At 46.5% G+C, this 18,402-nt stretch overlaps 1 long non-coding RNA gene across 1 annotated transcript in view; it reads right to left on the bottom strand.

The window, feature by feature from the left end:
* Positions 1 to 6,380: 6,380 nt before the first annotated feature.
* LOC144497902 (uncharacterized) overlaps positions 6,381 to 18,402 on the bottom strand; it is a 94,964-nt gene continuing 82,942 nt past the window's right edge. Inside the window, exons 2-3 of the long non-coding RNA XR_013498574.1 lie at positions 9,958 to 10,040; positions 6,381 to 6,816 (exon numbers count right to left, since the gene is read on the bottom strand). This is a non-coding gene — a long non-coding RNA (uncharacterized LOC144497902). The remainder of the gene's footprint in view (positions 6,817 to 9,957; positions 10,041 to 18,402) is intronic.

The following is an 18,402-nucleotide window of genomic DNA, read 5'->3' as shown; positions in this document are numbered from 1 at the left end:
CATGTGGCTGGGGGAATTGGGGGGCTGTGATTGTGGGGAGCATGTGGCTGGGGGAATTGGGGGGGCTGTGATTGTGGGGAGCATGTGGCTGGGGGATTGGGGGTCTGTGATTGTGGGGAGCAAGTGGCTGGGGGAATTGGGGGGGCTGTGATTGTGGGGAGCATGTGGCTGGAGGAATTGTGAGGATATGGACAGTGACTGTTGATGTGCTGGGGCAAGCAGTGTTCCCTAACCTCGACATGTGTTCCTCTCCATCTCCCCTCCCCCCTTCAGAGTGACAACATGGCTTTTTCTGTGCAACCAATAGATCTCGCTGTCCTTTTGGTTGCTGCTGGAGCTGGAGGAAGAATTGTGGGCACAGGAAGCCCGGGCCTTACCACTTCCAAGACCAGGGAGACAACACCAGAGGCAGGAGGTGGACACCATTCATTTGGAGGGTGGGGGGGGTGGTGGTGGCGTAGGAGAAGGAGGGAGCAGAGACCCCGGCAGTTCTGTGCACGAGTGTCCTTTGACCAGATGTTGAACATCGTGTGCCACCAATGTCTCCGACTCCGAAAGGAGACTGTGCAACACCTGTGCAATCTGTTGCAGGAACTGGTACCGAGAAGCTCGGGGGGCGGGGGGGGGGAGAGCACTCACTTTCAGTGGCTGTCAAATTGACAGCTGCTCTAAACTTCTACGTAACTGGTTCTTTCCAGACCCCGAGCAGAGATGTCTGTGGCATCTCCCGTTCTGCCGTGCCCACCTGTGTGAGGCAGGTCACTGAAGCCCTGTATGCCCGGGCTGGGCAGTTCATCAACTTCAACCTGGACCAGGCGCAGCAGGAAGCCCGGGCTGCAGGGTTTCCAGCTATTGTAGGGATGCCTAACGTGCAGGGGGCCATCGACTTCCCACACGTCGCCCTCAAGGCCCCCTGACAGAATCCACGAAGATTTGTAAATAGGAAGGGGTTCCACTCCCTGAATGTTCAGCTAGTGTGCGACCATAATATGACCATCATGCACATCTGCACCAGATATCCAGGCAGCATGCATGACAGCTTCATAGTCAGACATCCTGGAGGCATTCGAGAAGGAGCCCAGGCTGTGGGGACATGGCTGATGATGCCTGTGTGTCTGAGGCAGAGATCCGCTATAATGAGATCCACGTAGCCACCTGTGCGATAGTGGAGAGGTGCATTTGGCTCCTCAAGATGCGATTCTGGTGCCTGGATCAATCTGGCCGGGGCCCTACAATACAATCCTGTAATCTCTTCCCGCATTGTGGTTGTGTGTGTGCCTTGCACAATCTGCCTCTACAGAGAGGTGACCTCTTGGAGGAAGAGGAGGACATGGAGGCTGACCAGCCGGCCATCGCTGGGGAGGATGACCAGCAGGAGGAGGATGAAGAGCAGGAGGAGGAAGATGAGGAACTGCATGCCAATGAACACCGACCAGGCGCTTGAGGGCTGGCAGCCCAAATGAGGCATGTGAGGGCGGCAAGGGAGGCCCTGATAGTGAGGTTCACTTGCTAGGGGTTTGCGTCTGTGTGTTCCTTCCCCTCCCCTCCCCCCAAATTCCTTCTATTTGTCACACCAGAGTGGTGGGCCTGGGTACTCTGTGTTAGCGAGTTTTTTGACAGGCAGGAGGGTGATGACGACTCGCTAAGCACCATTATGATGATGCTCTGGTGCAAACTAGTCTGACTCCTACCTGAGCTCCGCATGGACGCTGGCACCTGGGCCCATGTCTGTGTATTGGTAAGGGATCTGAAACCCCCTCGGGTGGGTGGGGTGGGGGATGGGAGAGATTTGCTCACGAGGTCTGGGGAACCAATGCCTTCCTTTTCTCAGTGACACAGCATTGAGGGGCCTCCCCAACTGACATCAATATGAAGCATCCCTCCGGCGATCATCACTGGAAGAGGATTCATAATTGAGACAAATTAGCCGCAGGTGGGTGGTGAAAAAACATTTATTTACAATAAAGGCGTTTAAGTAAGACGTTCTAACATAAAAACGTGTGAACAGAGAAAATTAAGGTGCTTAATAATCTTTCGAACTAGTGCAGCCCTTCACCCGTGCCATCTCAGTGCAACTACCACTTCCTAACCTTACGTGGCCTACCACTATGTCTCAGTGACTGCCCAGAATGTACATCGGAGGTGGAGGGGGCCAGCTGCCTACCTCGCCCCACGGCCTGTGATGCACATGGTGGGCGTCCTCTGGAGGCCCTGGGCTTTGAGGGCCCTGGCCTGCTTCCAGGTGTCTGAGATGTTTCCATGACACCCTCTTCATCCCGCTGCCCCTAAGATGCCCCGGTGTCAGGAAGGGGGGAGTCAGAAGGAGTAGCCACAGCCATTGTCTCCTGGCTGGATGGCCCCGGCATGGGCTCAAGCCCTTTCTCCTCCCTTGGGGTTCCTGTGGGCCCTGGATCATTCCATGGGACGGCGGTGCTTCTTTATTGAGCTCCAGAAGCTCCGGCGTCACCTGGCACTGCCAGCCCTGGAGGACCATTTGCATCCTACCCATGGTGGTCGAGCCCTCTGCAATGGCCACTTGAGCCGGGGGCCACCTCTCAATGGTCGCAGCAAGTGACCTCTGAGACTGGGCCATGCTCTGCAACCCGTCAGCCATGACACTCTGAGACTGGGCCAAGTTCTCAATGGCTGCTGCCTTGGCTGGTCTCAGTGCTGTCCCGCTGGGTCTCCTGCAAGCTCTCGAGCCTCTCAGCCATGGGCCACAGAATCTCAAGAAACCTGTTCAGTCCCTCAGCTATGGCCTGCTGTGACTCAGCCGCGGCTCCCTGGGACTCTGCCGTGGCCTACTGTGACTCGGCCATCGTTTGGAGCCTGCCACTCATGGTGAGGATCCCCTGCCCCAGGCTTTCCACTGCAGAAGCCACCCTTGCAGTGTTGGCCTGGGAAGCATGCAAGACAGGCAATAGCTGGTCCACCTGAAAGCTTTGGGACTCCTCCCAACAGCCTCACAGTTTGTCCAGTGTGGTTGTCAGCCCCTCCTGCATTCCCTGGCTCTGTTGCTGCATCTCCAGCAGCTGAGGGAGAAGTGATCTCAGAGGCCCAGCATGTAGCCTGGGGCCAGTTGAGTCCTTGCCTCCAGCAGGCCCCCACGAGCCAGCGGCCTCGGATGTTCCCTCCTCCACCTAATGTACATCAGCAGATGTGTCGTGCTCACCAGAGAGTGACCCAGAAGCCTCAACAGGAACTGGACCCACCGACGTGTCAGTATCTGGGATGGTGAGTTGTGAGGTGGCAGCTGACGCAAAAACAGTGCCACCCTCGGGGGTCCCTTCACACATTCTCCGAGGGCTCATCCGAGCTGTCTGGACCAGGAGGGGTGGGAGCTGGAGCTGGGGTCTGTAGTCCAGAAGGCCCGGGGCATCCAGATCTGTCCCTGCAACACAGGACACAAGGTTAGGTGCAAGGGAGGGAGAGGAATTCGGGATGCCAATCACATGAATCATATTTCTCCATTGAACCTAGAACAAAGCACCAAGAAAATTATATCACATGAACAGGCCCTTCGGCCCTCCAAGCCTGTAGTGACCAGGCTGCCCATCTGATTTGTAACCCCCTACTCTTCCGGGGACCATATGCCTCCATTCCCATCCCATTCACATAGCTGTAGAGATGCCCCTTAAAGGTCATTATCATATCTGCCTCCGCATCCTCCCCTGGCGTTCCAGACACCCATTACCCTCTCTGTGCAAATAAACATGCCTCGTACATCTCCTTTAAATCTTGCCCCTCACACCTGAAACTCGTGTCCCCGAGAAGTTGCCTCAAAGTGATTGAAGGAATGACAGGTGCTCACGTCTTGATGGCAGCCCGATCATGCTGTCGCTGACAGCCCACATCTCCCCTTCTCTGGAGACTTTCAGCACCCGCTCTTCAAAGGAGGTGAGGACCCGGAGGTCTGGCTCACCACCCCCGGTCTTCCCCCTCTCACGGGTGTTGTGCTCGGTCTTCTCCTGTGGAGACAGAAGGAGCCATGAAAGAAATGGTGGAGCGATTCCTGCAGAGTATCAGGTGGTGGCACTTAGAGGGCAAGTACAGTGGGGCTCATTGGGGGAAAAGGAAGGAGGTGCTTGGGGGTCAGGAGCTGGAAGCGTGCAGGGTGCTGGGGATGGGAGAATCTGGGGAGATATGGGGGAAGAGGGTGTCCCGCCTCGCCTCTGCTGCATCCAGCAGCCACCCCAGGTCACCCTCAGTGAATCGGGGGCTGGTCGTGCGCACATTTTGTGCAGGAATGCCTGCCTGCCTGTCCATTCTTGGGTTTTTAATGGAGCTGCCCCTCGTTAGGGCAGATCAGCTGCAGGCAGTTTGGCAGAACATTCCAGCAAGTTCCATGCAGTTTGCTTGTTAGCATTGAGGGGAAGGCAAGTGAGCAGGTGTGCTGATGGGGGGGGGGGGGGGGGGGGGAGGGGAGGGGAGTGGATCAGTGTCTCAATGATTGGGGACAAGGGCGAGAGGGGGAGGTGTCACACAGCCATCGGAGTCCGGAGAAGATGGGGGCCTTGTGCGGGAGGGTCCCAGGTGGCGGTGAGGGGGATCACTCTGCCTGATATCTGTAGGGTGGAGGGGGGAGGATGGATCTCTCTGCCTGAGATGAGTGAGGGGGAATGGGGGGAGTTTGCTGCCACTCTGCCTGAGATTGTTGGGGGGAAGGGGGGAGGGGGCTGCAATCGGTCTGGGTGGTGGGCGAGTGGGGGGATAAGGGGGTCAGTAATGTTGTGGGGATGGGGCAATGTCTGTGGGGTTTGAGGGAGGCATTATCCAGCCCGGGCGCGATGTGGTCAGGGAGCAGCATTCTATCATTTTTTTTGTGAGTGTGTGCAGTTGAAGGCTCCGATTGGAGCAGCAGGATTTCGGGCACGATAAGCCCCGCCCACAGGCTTGTGCAGCACGATTCAGAATCACTGATTTTTTTTCAGGCAGAGTGCGTTTTGGGGGCGCTGGAGAACAGGTCTAAGAGTCGGATCTGAAACATTCCCAGATTCAAGTCCATCCGGCACTTAGAATCAAAATGGTAAAATCGGGCTCATAGTGTCTCAGTTTAGAATGTCATACAGTAAGTATGCAATACATTTCTGTAATATTTGATTGAATCCAGGAGACCTTTATTTGAAAAGACAGTTAGTTCTTTGGATCGTTTACCTCAGCTTAGAAAGGTATTGATATATCACGCAAACCAGCCTCCCATCCATTGACTCTGTCTACACTTCCCGCTGCCTCGGCAAAGCAGCCAGCATAATTAAGGACCCCATGCACCCCGGACATTCTCTCTTCCACCTTCTCCTTCGGGAAAAAGATACAAAAGTCTGAGGTCACGTACCAACCGACTCAAGAACAGCTTCTTCCCTGCTGCTGTCAGACTTTTGAATGGACTTATCTTGCATTAAGTTGATCTTTCTCTACACAAGCTATGACGGTAACACATTCTGCACTCTCTCATTTCCTTCTCTATGAACAGTGTGTTTTGTCTGTATAGCGCGCAAGAAACAATACTTTTCGCTGTATGTTAATACATGGGGCGGCACGGTAGCACAGTGGTTAGCACTGCTGCTTCACAGCTCCAGGGTCCTGGGTTCGATTCCCGGCTCGGGTCACTGTCTATGTGGAGTTTGCACATTCTCCTCGTGTCTGCGTGGGTTTCCTCCAGGTGCTCCGGTTTCCTCCCACAGTCCAAAGATGTGCGGGTTAGGTTGATTGGCCAGGTTAAAAATTGTCCCTGAGATGCGTAGGTTAGTGGGATTAGCAGGTAAAATATGTGGGGGTAGGGCCTGGGTGGGATTGCAGTCGGTGCAGACTCGATGGGCCGAATGGCCTCCTTCTGCACTGTAGGGTTTCTATGATTCTTCTATGTGACAACAATAAATCAAATCAAAAATATATATTTGCTTACCTGAACCACCATGAATGTAATGTTCAACAGAAGGTGCACCCAAGCTCTACTCATCCAATCCTTTAGAGGTAAGGTGTTTGTATTTATTTGTTTGGTGTTACAGGATTGATGGACATTTGGGAACAGCAGAAGGGGCCCTGAGAGTCAAGTGCAATTGCTCTCCAAAGGGTTATCTTTACATTGCTCACTTTTAACCTTATGTATCACCCCCCACCCCCGCCCACCATAAAAGAAGCCTCAATTTTCACAAGCTATTTCTCTCTATATAAATGCTGCTATGACCAGTGAGAACATGTGTCAAGACTCGTCCTTTTTTTCCCACTCCTCGTTTGACTGTTACAGGATTTTTCTTTGTCATTTATAAGGATGAAGGTATTAATTCAATGTCTGTGCTTAACAACTTGCATGCTGATTGCAAAGAACTCAGTCTGACGGGCTTTATTGAATTTAAGTATAAAGGGATTCATTTATATTGAGCTAAAAAGATATTTAAAAACATTTGAAAAGGTAAACCTGTGTCCTGACATTCTCTACACACACACACACACATTATGCACACAAGTTATACAATAGAAGGCGACTTTTGACCAAATTAAGATTCAATGATAAAGAAATAATAAAAGAGTTCAATGCTTATGAGTCCTTCACTGGTATTCATGGACACATGTATTCATGAATTCAGAATTCATTCGCTCTTCAAAAAGTCAGTGTGGTTGTACCTGAGGTTCCTTTTGATTGAAGTTCACTATCTCTGTGGTGAATTCCAAAATGTATGAGAGATAGGTGCCGGAATTCTACCGCCTCAGCTGCCAAGGAATCAGAGAGGGCGAGGAGCGGATAATGGAAATGTCCATTGACCTCGGCCGGGAATTTTTAGTCTTGCTTGAGCGAGGCTTTAAAATCCCACCCAGAGTCTTGAAGTTAAGAGAGAAGGAAGAGAGAGATGGTATTACTGCTCCATTTCTTATAGACCATGCTTAAAAAACCAGGGCATCACAATAAAAGACAATTCAGAAGTTATTTTGGTCACATGTCCTCTCTCTCTGCACGATGATTTCAGATGATTAACTCATTTCTGGACAGACCATGGCTATTGTTTGATGGCCTAAGTGACGATTTTCTTCATCACTTCTGAATGAACCATTCCTCTTTGTGATGAATTAGGATGGGCACATTCTATACAGCATTGCCCTACTACACTTCCTGTCTCTGCCTGAAAGGTAGCCTTATAGAAACATAAATGGTGAGTGTCAGTACATTTTCAGTACATCTTTGAAGTAATTCTTGACATCAGCTGGTGTGAAATTCCAGTGGAGGTTGTCTTGGCATGTCTTAATTGTAATCCACATCAGAAACTTCCAGAAACTGGCCAATTTGTAATACCAAATGTGTCAGATGACCTGTGGCAGCCATCTTAAGTCAGTGTCCATTTGCTTTTTAAAAGTCCTTTGAAAGTAGTTCAATATATATTTGACAAGCTGATGAAATGAAAGATTGATATCACACATGCACACGTCACATCATTGTGACAATCCCACTTGCTTAATTTGAGTACTCACTTAAAGGGAAATAAATATTTTTTTCAGCTGCAAGACAGGCTATTGTTAAAAATAGTTTAATGCTGTGTTAATGTTTAGTTCCTTCACAGGAAATTTTCCATCATGACGCTACCTAAGACTAAATATTCATCTGCTCTAATTTATGAAGCAAGTTGCTTCTCTGAGTTAACCGGTTATAATTACCAACTTTAACTTTACTCAGATATGTTTTGTTCTCATGGGATTTCATGCCCACACTCCATTAGAACATCAAGAAGCATTGAGCTTAAATCAATTTGCCTCATTCTAGTCAGGATAACCCATCATTTACTGGAATTCACCCCACCACCATGCATGGCGAGTGAGGTTAAAAGCTAAGCACTGAATGGAGACCTTTTATCCCAGTCAATTTAGTGGTTTCCCCTTAAAATCAGCACCCAGAGTAGTTGCGGTAAAATAAGAAAACATCAATGCAAAGGAAAATTTACAAGCAAACATACACTTGAATACTATTGAGTGTTAATTCTTCAACATTTAAGCATCAAGGATTTGATTGATTAATTTATTTTATCCTTCATTATTTCCCTTTTACCCGTGAAAACGATTGCTCGTAGATCACATCTTCCAGCTTGGGATAACAAAGTAGGTCTGGCATGGGAACTAACCTCTTCAGATCCAACACTGGTACCACATCATTCCCATTCTCAGTCAGTTTCTCTCCCCACGATGGGACATTCCATCAATTTGCGAGTTATGATACTCCAATTTCCAGTTCAATCATAAGACAGCTTTGAACCCTGACTTAAGATTATCCTTGCCACCTCAACAAAGAGGAACACAAGAAGGGTCAGGAAACAGCCATTAAATAGATCATGTCCATCTTTACCTTCCCAAAATATCCGTCAACCTTTTCTCTCTTCAACACCAATAATAATTGGCCACTGACCTGCCTGTCTCAATCTCCTTTCATTGCAAAGTATCCAACTGTATTATCTTTTCACTTAACTGTATTACCCTTCCAAACCCTTCCATCTAGAAGGACGAGGGCAGCAGATAAATGGGTACACCACCACCTGCAAGTTCTCCTCCAAGCCACTCCATCATCCTGACTTGGAAATATATCACAATTCCTTCGCAGTCGCTGGGTCAAAATCCTGGAATTCCCTCCCTAACGGCATTGTGGGTCAACATGGACTGCAGCGATTCAAGAAGGCAGCTCACCACCACCTTCTCAAGGGCAACTAGGGATGGGCAATAAATGCTGGCCAGCCAGCGATGCCCATGTCCCACGAATGAATTTAAAACAAACACTTCTCATGCTAAGTTTCTTGGACTTTAAAGAACATTTTATGGACATTAAGGCCCTTGACAGTTATTTGTCAGGAATCAGCTTCAATCTCATGTAACATAGCATTTTTTTAATAAGCTAAAGCTTTACCATGCAGAACTGGGAAATTAAGACACCTAGTCAGTCCTCACTTAGCACTTTTTATAGGCTGGAAATGAACCGCTTGACCTCTATAAGACACCTGGGCTGGAATTTGTGTGCTGCCAAAGAAACACAAGCTTAATGCCTTAGAAACTAAGAAAAGTGGAGAGAATCCACATTAAGAACATAGAACATAGAAAAACTACAGCACAAACAGGCCCTTCGGCCCACAAGTTGTGCCGAACACATCCCTACCTTCTAGACCTACCTATAACCCTCCGTCCTATTAAGCTCCATGTACTCATCCAGGAGTCTCTTAAAAGACCCTATTGAGTTCGCCTCCACCACCACTGACGGCAGCCGATTCCACTCGCCCACCACCCTCTGTGTGAAAAACTTACCCCTAACATCTCCCCTGTACCTACCCCCCAGCACCTTAAACCTGTGTCCTCTCATAGCAGACATTTCCACCCTGGGAAAAAGCCTCTGCGAGTCCACCCGATCTCCGCCTCTCAACATCTTATACACCTCTATTAGGTCTCCTCTCATCCTTTGTCTCTCCAAGGAGAAAAGACCGAGCTCCCTCAGCCTATCCTCATAAGGCATGCCACGCAATCCAGGCAACATCCTTGTAAATCTCCTCTGCACCCTTTCAATCTTTTCCACATCCTTCCTGTAATGAGGCAACCAGAACTGAGCACTGTACTCCAAGTGGGGTCTGACGAGGGTCTTATATAGCTGCATCATTATCCCCGGACTCCTAAACTCAATCCCTCGATTGATAAAGGCCAGCACACCATACGCCTTCTTAACCACCTCCGCCACCTGCGGGGCCGATTTTAGAGTCCTATGGACCCGGACCCCAAGGTCTTTCTGATCCTGTACAGTACTAAGAGTCTTTCCCTTTATATTGTACTCCTTCATCACATTTGACCTACCAAAATGGACCACGACGCATTTATCTGGGTTGAAGTCCATCTGCCACTTGTCCGCCCAGTCTTGCATCCTATCTATGTCCTTCTGTAACTTCTGACATCCCTCCAGACTATCCACAACCCCACCAACCTTCGTGTCATCGGCAAACTTACCAACCCATCCCTCCGCTTCCTCATCCAGGCAAAGTTCCTCAGTATTGGATAAACCCATTTAATTCATCGTTTCAGAGGTTGTCCTGAAAGAAAATAAGATAGCTGAAAACTAGTCAACAGCAAACAATCCTGGTGTGACATCTGGGAAAGATTTCACAATTTCAAGAAGCCAAGTGCGACAAAGGGAGTGGTGGCCGTTGTTGGCACCTCGATGGGGTATGGTAGAAGGATCATCACTGACTCCTCTGGACCACGGTGAGTGGGGCAAGATCACCAGGGCCAGCTGGTGAAGGGGAAAATGAAGGATGGTTTTGAAGGGGGGCCCTTCCATTGGACTGAAGATAAATGTGGAGGGACCCTCCTCACCAGGCCACAGGCATACCCACCAGAATTCACCTGGTGGTTTGCTCACATGGTATGGTCCCTGCCCACCACTGATTGAATGCCAGTAACAGCAGGATGAGACCCTGAAGTGGTAACTTAAGGGTCCCAATTGTCCAACATGCTGGAAATACATCCTCAATCCTTCCCACCCTGGACTTATGTGCAGTGAGTTAAGAGGACTTCCCACCCTATTATACGGCATCACCTCCTCCCACCAACCTCCAGAAAGAGATTAAATTCAGTCCAGGAAATGTTTTCTCTTCTATGAGATGCATCTACCAAATCTCAATGGCAATTAGCCTGGATAGTATTATTGGAAAATTTATTATTACTTATAATTGCTACCTTATTGTACCCACTTCGTGAAAAACCCTCTGTGGTATCTTATGAATAATTTTCTCAACACATATGAATTAGTGGTGGATCAGACTAGAATAGACATTTTCCACTAATATACCAGACACCAATACAAAGCGAGTTGTACCTCAGACAGTTACCACTAGCATATGCCCACTTACCAAGCACGTCCAAAAACCACATGCAATAGATAGAGCTAAGCCACGCAACTACTAATAGATTGGATCAAAACAATTAAATAACTAACTGGAGGAGGAGGCTTCATAAACTCTCGATCCTTAGTGATGGAAGAGCCCAGCGTATCAGTGCAAATGACAAAAGAAGTATTTGCAACCATCTTCAGCCCAAAGCGTTGATCCATCTCAGCCTCCTCCAGCGGACCCCAGCATCACTGGTGCCAATTTTCAGTCAATATGATTCACTCCAGATGATAGCAAGAAATGAGTAATACAGCTGGATATGGGCCCTGACTACATTCCGGCTCTTGTATTGAAGACTTGTGTTCCAGAACTCGCATGCCGTTAGCTAAGTTGTTCCAGTAGAGCTACAACATTGGTATCTAGCTGATAGTTGGAAAATTGCCCATGTATGTTCAGTCTGCAAAAAGCAGGACAAATCCAATATGATCAATTACCCCCCACCACCGCCAACAACCCCGCTCCCCCCACCTCAGACTCCTCTCTAACATCAGCAGAGTGTTATACGGTGTGGTTGTCAGTGTTAACTCAGCAGGAACCTACTGAACAATAAGTGTTTTGAAATCTGCTAAGGCCACAGGGTTCCAGGCTTCATGACAGCCTTGGTTCAAGATGGACAAAAGAGCTGAGATAAGGGTGATATGAGAATGACTTCCCTTGAGCTCAAGGTAGCATTTGACCAAGTGTGACATCAAGGAGCCCTAGCAAAACTGTGGTCAATGGAAATCGGGAGAAAACTTTCCACTGATTAGAGTCATACCTAGAATGATGTTCGTGGTGGTTGGAGGCAGTCATCTCAGCTCCAGGACATCACTGCAGGGGAGTCTCAGGATAGTGTCCTAGGCACAACCATATTCAACTGCTTCATCAAGGACCTTCTCATCAACTTAAGGTCAGAAGTGAGGATGTTCGCTGATGATTGCACAATGTTGAGTACCTTTCACAACTTCTCAGATAATGAAGCAGTCCGCAAGACCTAAACAATATTCAAGCTTGGGCTGGTTAGTGACAAGTTATATTCGAGCTACAGATGTGCCCAGCAATAACCTAACTTTCTCCTCTTGACATTCAACAGCGTTGTCATCACTGAATCAGTTCCTTCACCACTCACCCACCATCTTTGTATCTCCTTCCCATCAACATCCTGAGGGTTAAGCCTGACCACTGGATAATGGAGCAACCCAAAAAAAAACTGTGGATACAAGAACAGGTCAGAGAATGGGAATTCTGCAGAGGGTAACTTACCTCCTGACTCCCCGAAGCCTGTCCACCATCTACAAGCACAAGTCAGGAGTGTGATGGAATTCCCTCCACTTGCCTGGACGAGTGCAGCTCCAACAACAAAAGTGCTAGCTTTTTCCGCCATATTTTTAAATATGATAGAAGAAAACTGAAAGCAGCGGGACCCACAACATCATGCAGTGCCAGGGGGCAGTGCCGGGGGCAGTGCCAGGCCAATGTCTGGGCATGACCCATCCCACCCTCCCTTCCCCCCACCGGGGGCAATGCTCATCTGTGTGCCACCAGCAAGTCCTGTTTACCAGATGCACATCATGATGAGCTGTCATGATTCACACTGGTGTGCCCTTACCTTGATGTGAATGCACAATTTAATGAATGAATCTATCAGACGTAAAGACCTGATAATGATATTCAAATAGTGCAAATGGGATCCCAAGTTTGAATTTCTGTTATGTCATTGATGTGGGGGGTGGGCAGTGGGGGGGGGGGGGGTGCAGTGGGGGGGGGGGCAGTGGGGGGGGCAGTGGGGGGGGCAGTGGGGGGGGGGCAGTGGGGAGGGGGGCAGTGGGGGGGGCAGTGGGGGGGCAGTGGGGGGGGGCAGTGGCAGGGTGGGGGGTGGGGGGGCGGGGGGGGGAGGGGGTGGGGGGGGTGCTGGGGGGGGAGCGGGTGGGGGAGGCAATCGATCTGGGAAATCCCACTACTGTGAAAGCAGTTTTGGGATTCCCACAGTGCACTATTGTCTGCCCCTCTGCTGTCCCTACCTCCCAAAAATGGCATTCGAAATTCCTCCCGAGGTATTTTTTTTAAACTGCATTGTTAACTTTCCTCTGAGAAAAGGACACATGTAAAATTAATTTTTCAGAGCCTGAGAGGTTGTTCAGTTCTAATTCTGATTTACAGCACGATTAAAAACTCAGTTCCACCTGCACAAACGTTTTCCAAAGCTTTTGATGAGATTATCATGGATTACCTTCACACCTCAATGGTGATCTTTATGTAAGTTCTGTCAGTGAAGGCTGCAAAGACACGGCTTATGTAGGAGCAGGCTATCACTGACAGAAATCAGGCTATCACATAGAAATTAGACCGGGCCTCTTTTCAGACCCAGCCTTGGTGCTGCATGAGTAGCATATGCCCCCAAAGAGAGGCCCAAGGCCCATCTGGCTTGAGCTTTTGTGCCTTCTCTAAATAAGACCGTAAGAAATGGGAACAGGAGTAGGCCATTTGGCCCTTCAAGACTGCTCCGCCATTCAATAGGTTCATGGCTGATCCAGCATTCCTCACGTCCATTTTCCTGCCCTTTCCCCATAACCCTTGTTTCCCTTACTGATCAAAAATCTGTCTATCTCAGCCTTAAATATACACAAGGACTCTGTCCCCACAGCTCTCTGTGGCAAAGAGTTACAAAGACTCTCAACCCTCTGAGACAAGAAATTCTTCCTCATCTCAGTCTTAAATTGGCACCCCTCAGGTCCTAGATTCTCGCGTGGGAAAATGATCATGTCAAGCCCCTTAAGATTCCTATATGTTTCAATGAGATCACCTCGTATTCTTCTAAATTCCAGTGAGTAGAGTCCCAACCTGCTTAACCTTTCCTCATAAGACAATCCCTCCATACTGTGCATCATCCCAGTGAGCATTCTCTGAACTGCCTCCGACAATTTAATATCTTTCCTTAAATAAGGGGAACAAAACTGCTCACAGTACTCCAGATGTGGCCTCACCAGTACTGTGTACAGTTGCTGCAAGATTTCCCTGGTCTTATATTCCAACCCCCTTGAAATAAGGGCCAACATTCCATTAGCCTTCCTGATTGCCTGCCGCACCTATCTGCTAGCTATCTGTGTTTCGTGCACAAGTATCGCCAAGTCCCTTTTGTATTGCAGCTTTCTGCAGTTTTTCTCCATTTAAACAACTTCACATTTTCCCACGTTATGCTCCATTTGCCAACTTTTTGCCCACTTACTTAACCTATCAATATCCCTTTGTAAACTGTTGGTATCCCTCTCGCAACTTGCCTTTCTGCCTATTTTTTAAATCTTCCAGGGGAACTGCTCTTATTCAGGATTTCAAATCTGGGGAGGAGACGGGGACATGTGGCTGAATGTGACAGGTGGTAGTTGTCAGAAGCACTGTAGGGCTGGGAGGAATACTCTTCCTCCTGGTTCGACACTAAAAGTTTCAAAATGTTCTTTTTTCATGGTGACCGTGGTCTTGGCCCAATCCATGGCATGAAAACCTGAGCGAAGCAGACCTGCAGCTGAGTTTCACTTCGTGCTGCCTGATTTCTGGACTGACTCCGTCAATGGGCATTAGGATTCCTTGTTATCATTTTCAAGTGGCACAAAGCTTGTTCCACATTACCTGCGACTACTGAAAACTAAGTTGGTAATGGGACCAACGCCTGCAAAGATAGAATGCAGGCTACCCCACTGTTAAATATGTATGTTTTGTGCCTGTTTTAGCTGCAAAGTAGGTGCAATGCATACCAGCTTCTACCCCTTGGGGTTCCTTATTCATGACTGCTCTGTTTCTCATTGTTTTCAAGGGGATACATTTCCTGGAAAGTAGCAGATAAAAAGGATAGAAAAAGACTGTCTGGTCTCATAAACATACACCATTTAAACATGGTGTAGCCATGTGCACAATGAACCCACAGGGGACGTAAACGTACAGGGATAGCAGTTCCACTTTGGTTGTATATCACAAAAATAAACAGGCTTAAATGAATGGGTCTAGTCCACCACTTTGAGTCACTTGATTTTAAATAATTGAAAATGCTTTATAAAACTGTGCAGAGCCATTTACTAGTTTGATTTGATTTACACTAGTCCGCCTCGTGGCAAAGTAAATGTTTTATAACATTTAAAATTTTTCAGAAGGTGTCCACTATACTATTACACTAAAATAAACTGTTTAATTTAAAGAGCCGACTTGAACATTTGCAAACAGGAGCCATGAATGAAACTCACCACGCGATGAACTCAATCTGAGGGTGTAATCAGGTTTGTGGGGAGGGGGTTTAGGGGCGATGGTTTTTCAGCCAGGGTTAAATGTCACAGAAACACAATTTATGTTGGGAGTAAATGCACTTAAAATTCCTTGGTTTTTTGATGTTGGCTTTGTTGACCTCAGCGAATTACGTTGATAAAGCCAATGGAAAATAATGAAAACTTTAGGGCTAGGCCAACCAGCTCCTGGGAGGGCAACAAGAGAGAGGAGATTTCGCAGCATTTTTCACTAAATCTTTGGGAAAATTTCCCTCTCACTCCCAAAAAACAATCAAACAAAGCTCAAAGCCTCAGTAACCCAGAAATTCTTCTAATCCCTTCATACCTTTCAATTTTTATAATACTATCTCCTCCAAGTCTGCATTCCTCTAAAGAAAGTAACCCCTACTTCTGAAGTATGTCCTGATAAAAATGTTAAGAGTGGATATCATTTTGGGCATCAATAGTCCTACTATGAGATCAGCTAGAAACTAACTGACTGCTTGACTCCTCTTCTTGTGACGGGAAGTTGTCTCATGGTCAGAAAATCAGTGGGAAATTATGCTACTTGCATGTTTTTTAAAATTGTTTTGTGAGTTGGTGGAGGTGAACATGGTGGATGTGAGATCTAAAGTGTAATGATATTTACCAATATTTACCAGCAGATCTACCCTCAGTGTTTGTTCACAATGAGTCAAATGATGGGCTATTTTCTTCCACGTAACTGAAATTTTATGAACCACTGACATAAGGTCATGAAATACTGTAAATTAATTTGTGTCTCGATGAGATTATTATTGGATCAAATTCTATGATTATGTTGATATTTGCAGAGAAATCGTAAAAGAATTGCCTTGGTTATCATAAATAAGTCTTGAAAATGTTCATCTGTTATCTCTCACCTTTTTCACAAACCAACAACACAGGGGAATTTGATATTGAAAATGTTTCAGTTTGCAGATAGGTAGGAGGTAGGGTGTAGGTACTTTGTGTATCAGTGCTGGGATGTGTGGCTGTATGGTTTGGTCGTGTTGCGAAGAAGGCTCTGGACTTTGAAAGTTTGAGACATGGGCGTGGGAGGTGAGAAATAAAGAAGCACATAGAAAAATACAATAGAACATGTGATCAGCATACATGGTGACATTTCAATACGTATATTAACGTGTTGAATTGTGCCACTGATCTTGTCATTTTCTAAGTTCATGAACACAATCTGTTGGTTATTTCCCTCGGATCAAGCACAGAGTGCTTTTCTATGCTCACTTTATCATAGAGTCATAGAGGTTTATAGTATGGAAACAGGCCCTTTGGCCCAACTTGTCCATGCCATCCTTTTTTTTAAATCATTAAGCTAGTCCCAATTGCCCACGTTTGGCCATATCCTTCAATACCCATCTTACCCATGTAACCGTCCAAATGCTTTTTAAAAGACAAAATTGTACCTGCCTCTACTACTACCTCTAGCAGCTTGTTCCAGACACTCAACACCCTCTGTGTTAAAAGATTGCCCTTCTGGACCCTTTTGTATCTCTCCCTTCTCACCTTAAACCTATGCCCTCTAGTTTTGGACTCCCTTCCTTTGGGAAAAGATGTTGACTATCAGATCCATTCATAATTTTGATTTGAAACTAACCGTCCCTTACTCCTTGTTTAAGAGAAGTTATGTAAGTGTCCCTAGCCTCAAACTTTAATGATACAAGATTCAGAACTGTTACTTTACTTTGACTATTTCCAATGATTCCAGTTCTTTTTGTAGAAAAGGCACGATCTCACACATGTAAAATATTCAATCCCTTTTTGGGAGGGGCTAAAATCAGTCTATGAATGTGTGAAGGAAATTCAATACCTTGGTGAACAATAACAGTATTTCACTGTCTTCAATCACTGGTATTGCTTTTTATTTTGTGGTCACGATTGCTAATTGAAACACAACACACATTATTTTGTATTTGCCAACATTAAATATTCTTTGCTGTTCACCTACCCATTGACTAAATTACTGCAAGATATTCTAATGTTTGCTATGATTAACAAATATAGAGCCTCTACTTAAGTTACTGCCAACGAGACATTATTCACCCACAGCAGATGATTATATGAAATAAATAACTTGACTGTTGCAGCATAACATAGCAAAAGGACCACAGCATGTTGGGCCAGGTTGTCTGAGAAGTGGAAGGGGAGCTTTGGAGTGCAAACTGATGAAGAACAGTCCATTCTCCAGCATCGTCATCCTTCATCTTAATGAATATACGACCTACTCTAAAATGTAAACAGAAAAATGGTGTAAGGTATAGGACTTTGTTATATATAAATCCGCTTTGCTTGACAGGTGACCTAATCTAGTTCATAGTGATAGAATCCAGAATGCAGTTTTAAATACCTGATGTTCAGTCATATAAAATCCATTATTTATGTTGCGGGCGACACAATGGTTTAGTCACTATATTCTATTCTGCTACATTTCGAAGCATCAAGGAGAAAATCTGGTCCTCTTAGTCTTCTGGGAATGTAGTAAAGAGGAAACTCTGCAGCTATTCTCACTGTCCATTGGAATGAAACAAGCAATCAATGGATTAAACAACTTTAGCAACCATCAGCTTCTAGTCCAATTCAAGCGTACTGATTGCTATCATTCATATAGTATTAGTGAACCAAATGTGAATTCAGATCTCCGGCAGATTGTAACCCTCAGGGCAAACTCCTTTAAAGATTCACGCTAAAATGTTAATGGATGCTCAGCAAGCATGTCCTACCCTGGGACCCCACGGTTAAAGGGAGTGGGAGTGACCACTCACAAGCCCACAAATAAAGTGCTTCCTTTTTAATGGAGATTACGGTAAGAACAAAATGAGGCTGTGGTAACTGAATTCCCTGGAGTATCAATCTTGACTTGAACAAAAGTTAATTACGTGACCAGCACTTAATGACACGACATGGAGGCCCATTATTCTGCCTATGTCTTCCATTCACATGAAAGTCAGGTCAATACCTGTCAAATTTCTGATTCCATTGATGCTTTTGTGCATACAAACTTCTAAATGTTAAAAAAAAGCCCTTGCGGGTTGCTTTGTATGTTAGATTAACTGGAACACTGTTTGGAGCAATGCTCATTAGCCTTATGCATTGAATCTTCAGAATATAAAATGCTTTAACCCTCGAGGTGAATAATTTGTTTCTGCTCTTATGCTAGGTTCAAAACACTTACTAGGATATTTTCTGATTTATGGCGAATAATAAATGAATTTGAAAATAAATATAAGCTGTAATTTCCT

This window comes from Mustelus asterias, chromosome 8 (genome assembly GCF_964213995.1).
Source record: "Mustelus asterias chromosome 8, sMusAst1.hap1.1, whole genome shotgun sequence".
NCBI classification, from domain to species: Eukaryota; Metazoa; Chordata; class Chondrichthyes; order Carcharhiniformes; family Triakidae; genus Mustelus; species Mustelus asterias.
Note: the sequence above shows the minus strand (reverse complement) of the source record. Positions and strands in the feature narration are given on the sequence as shown.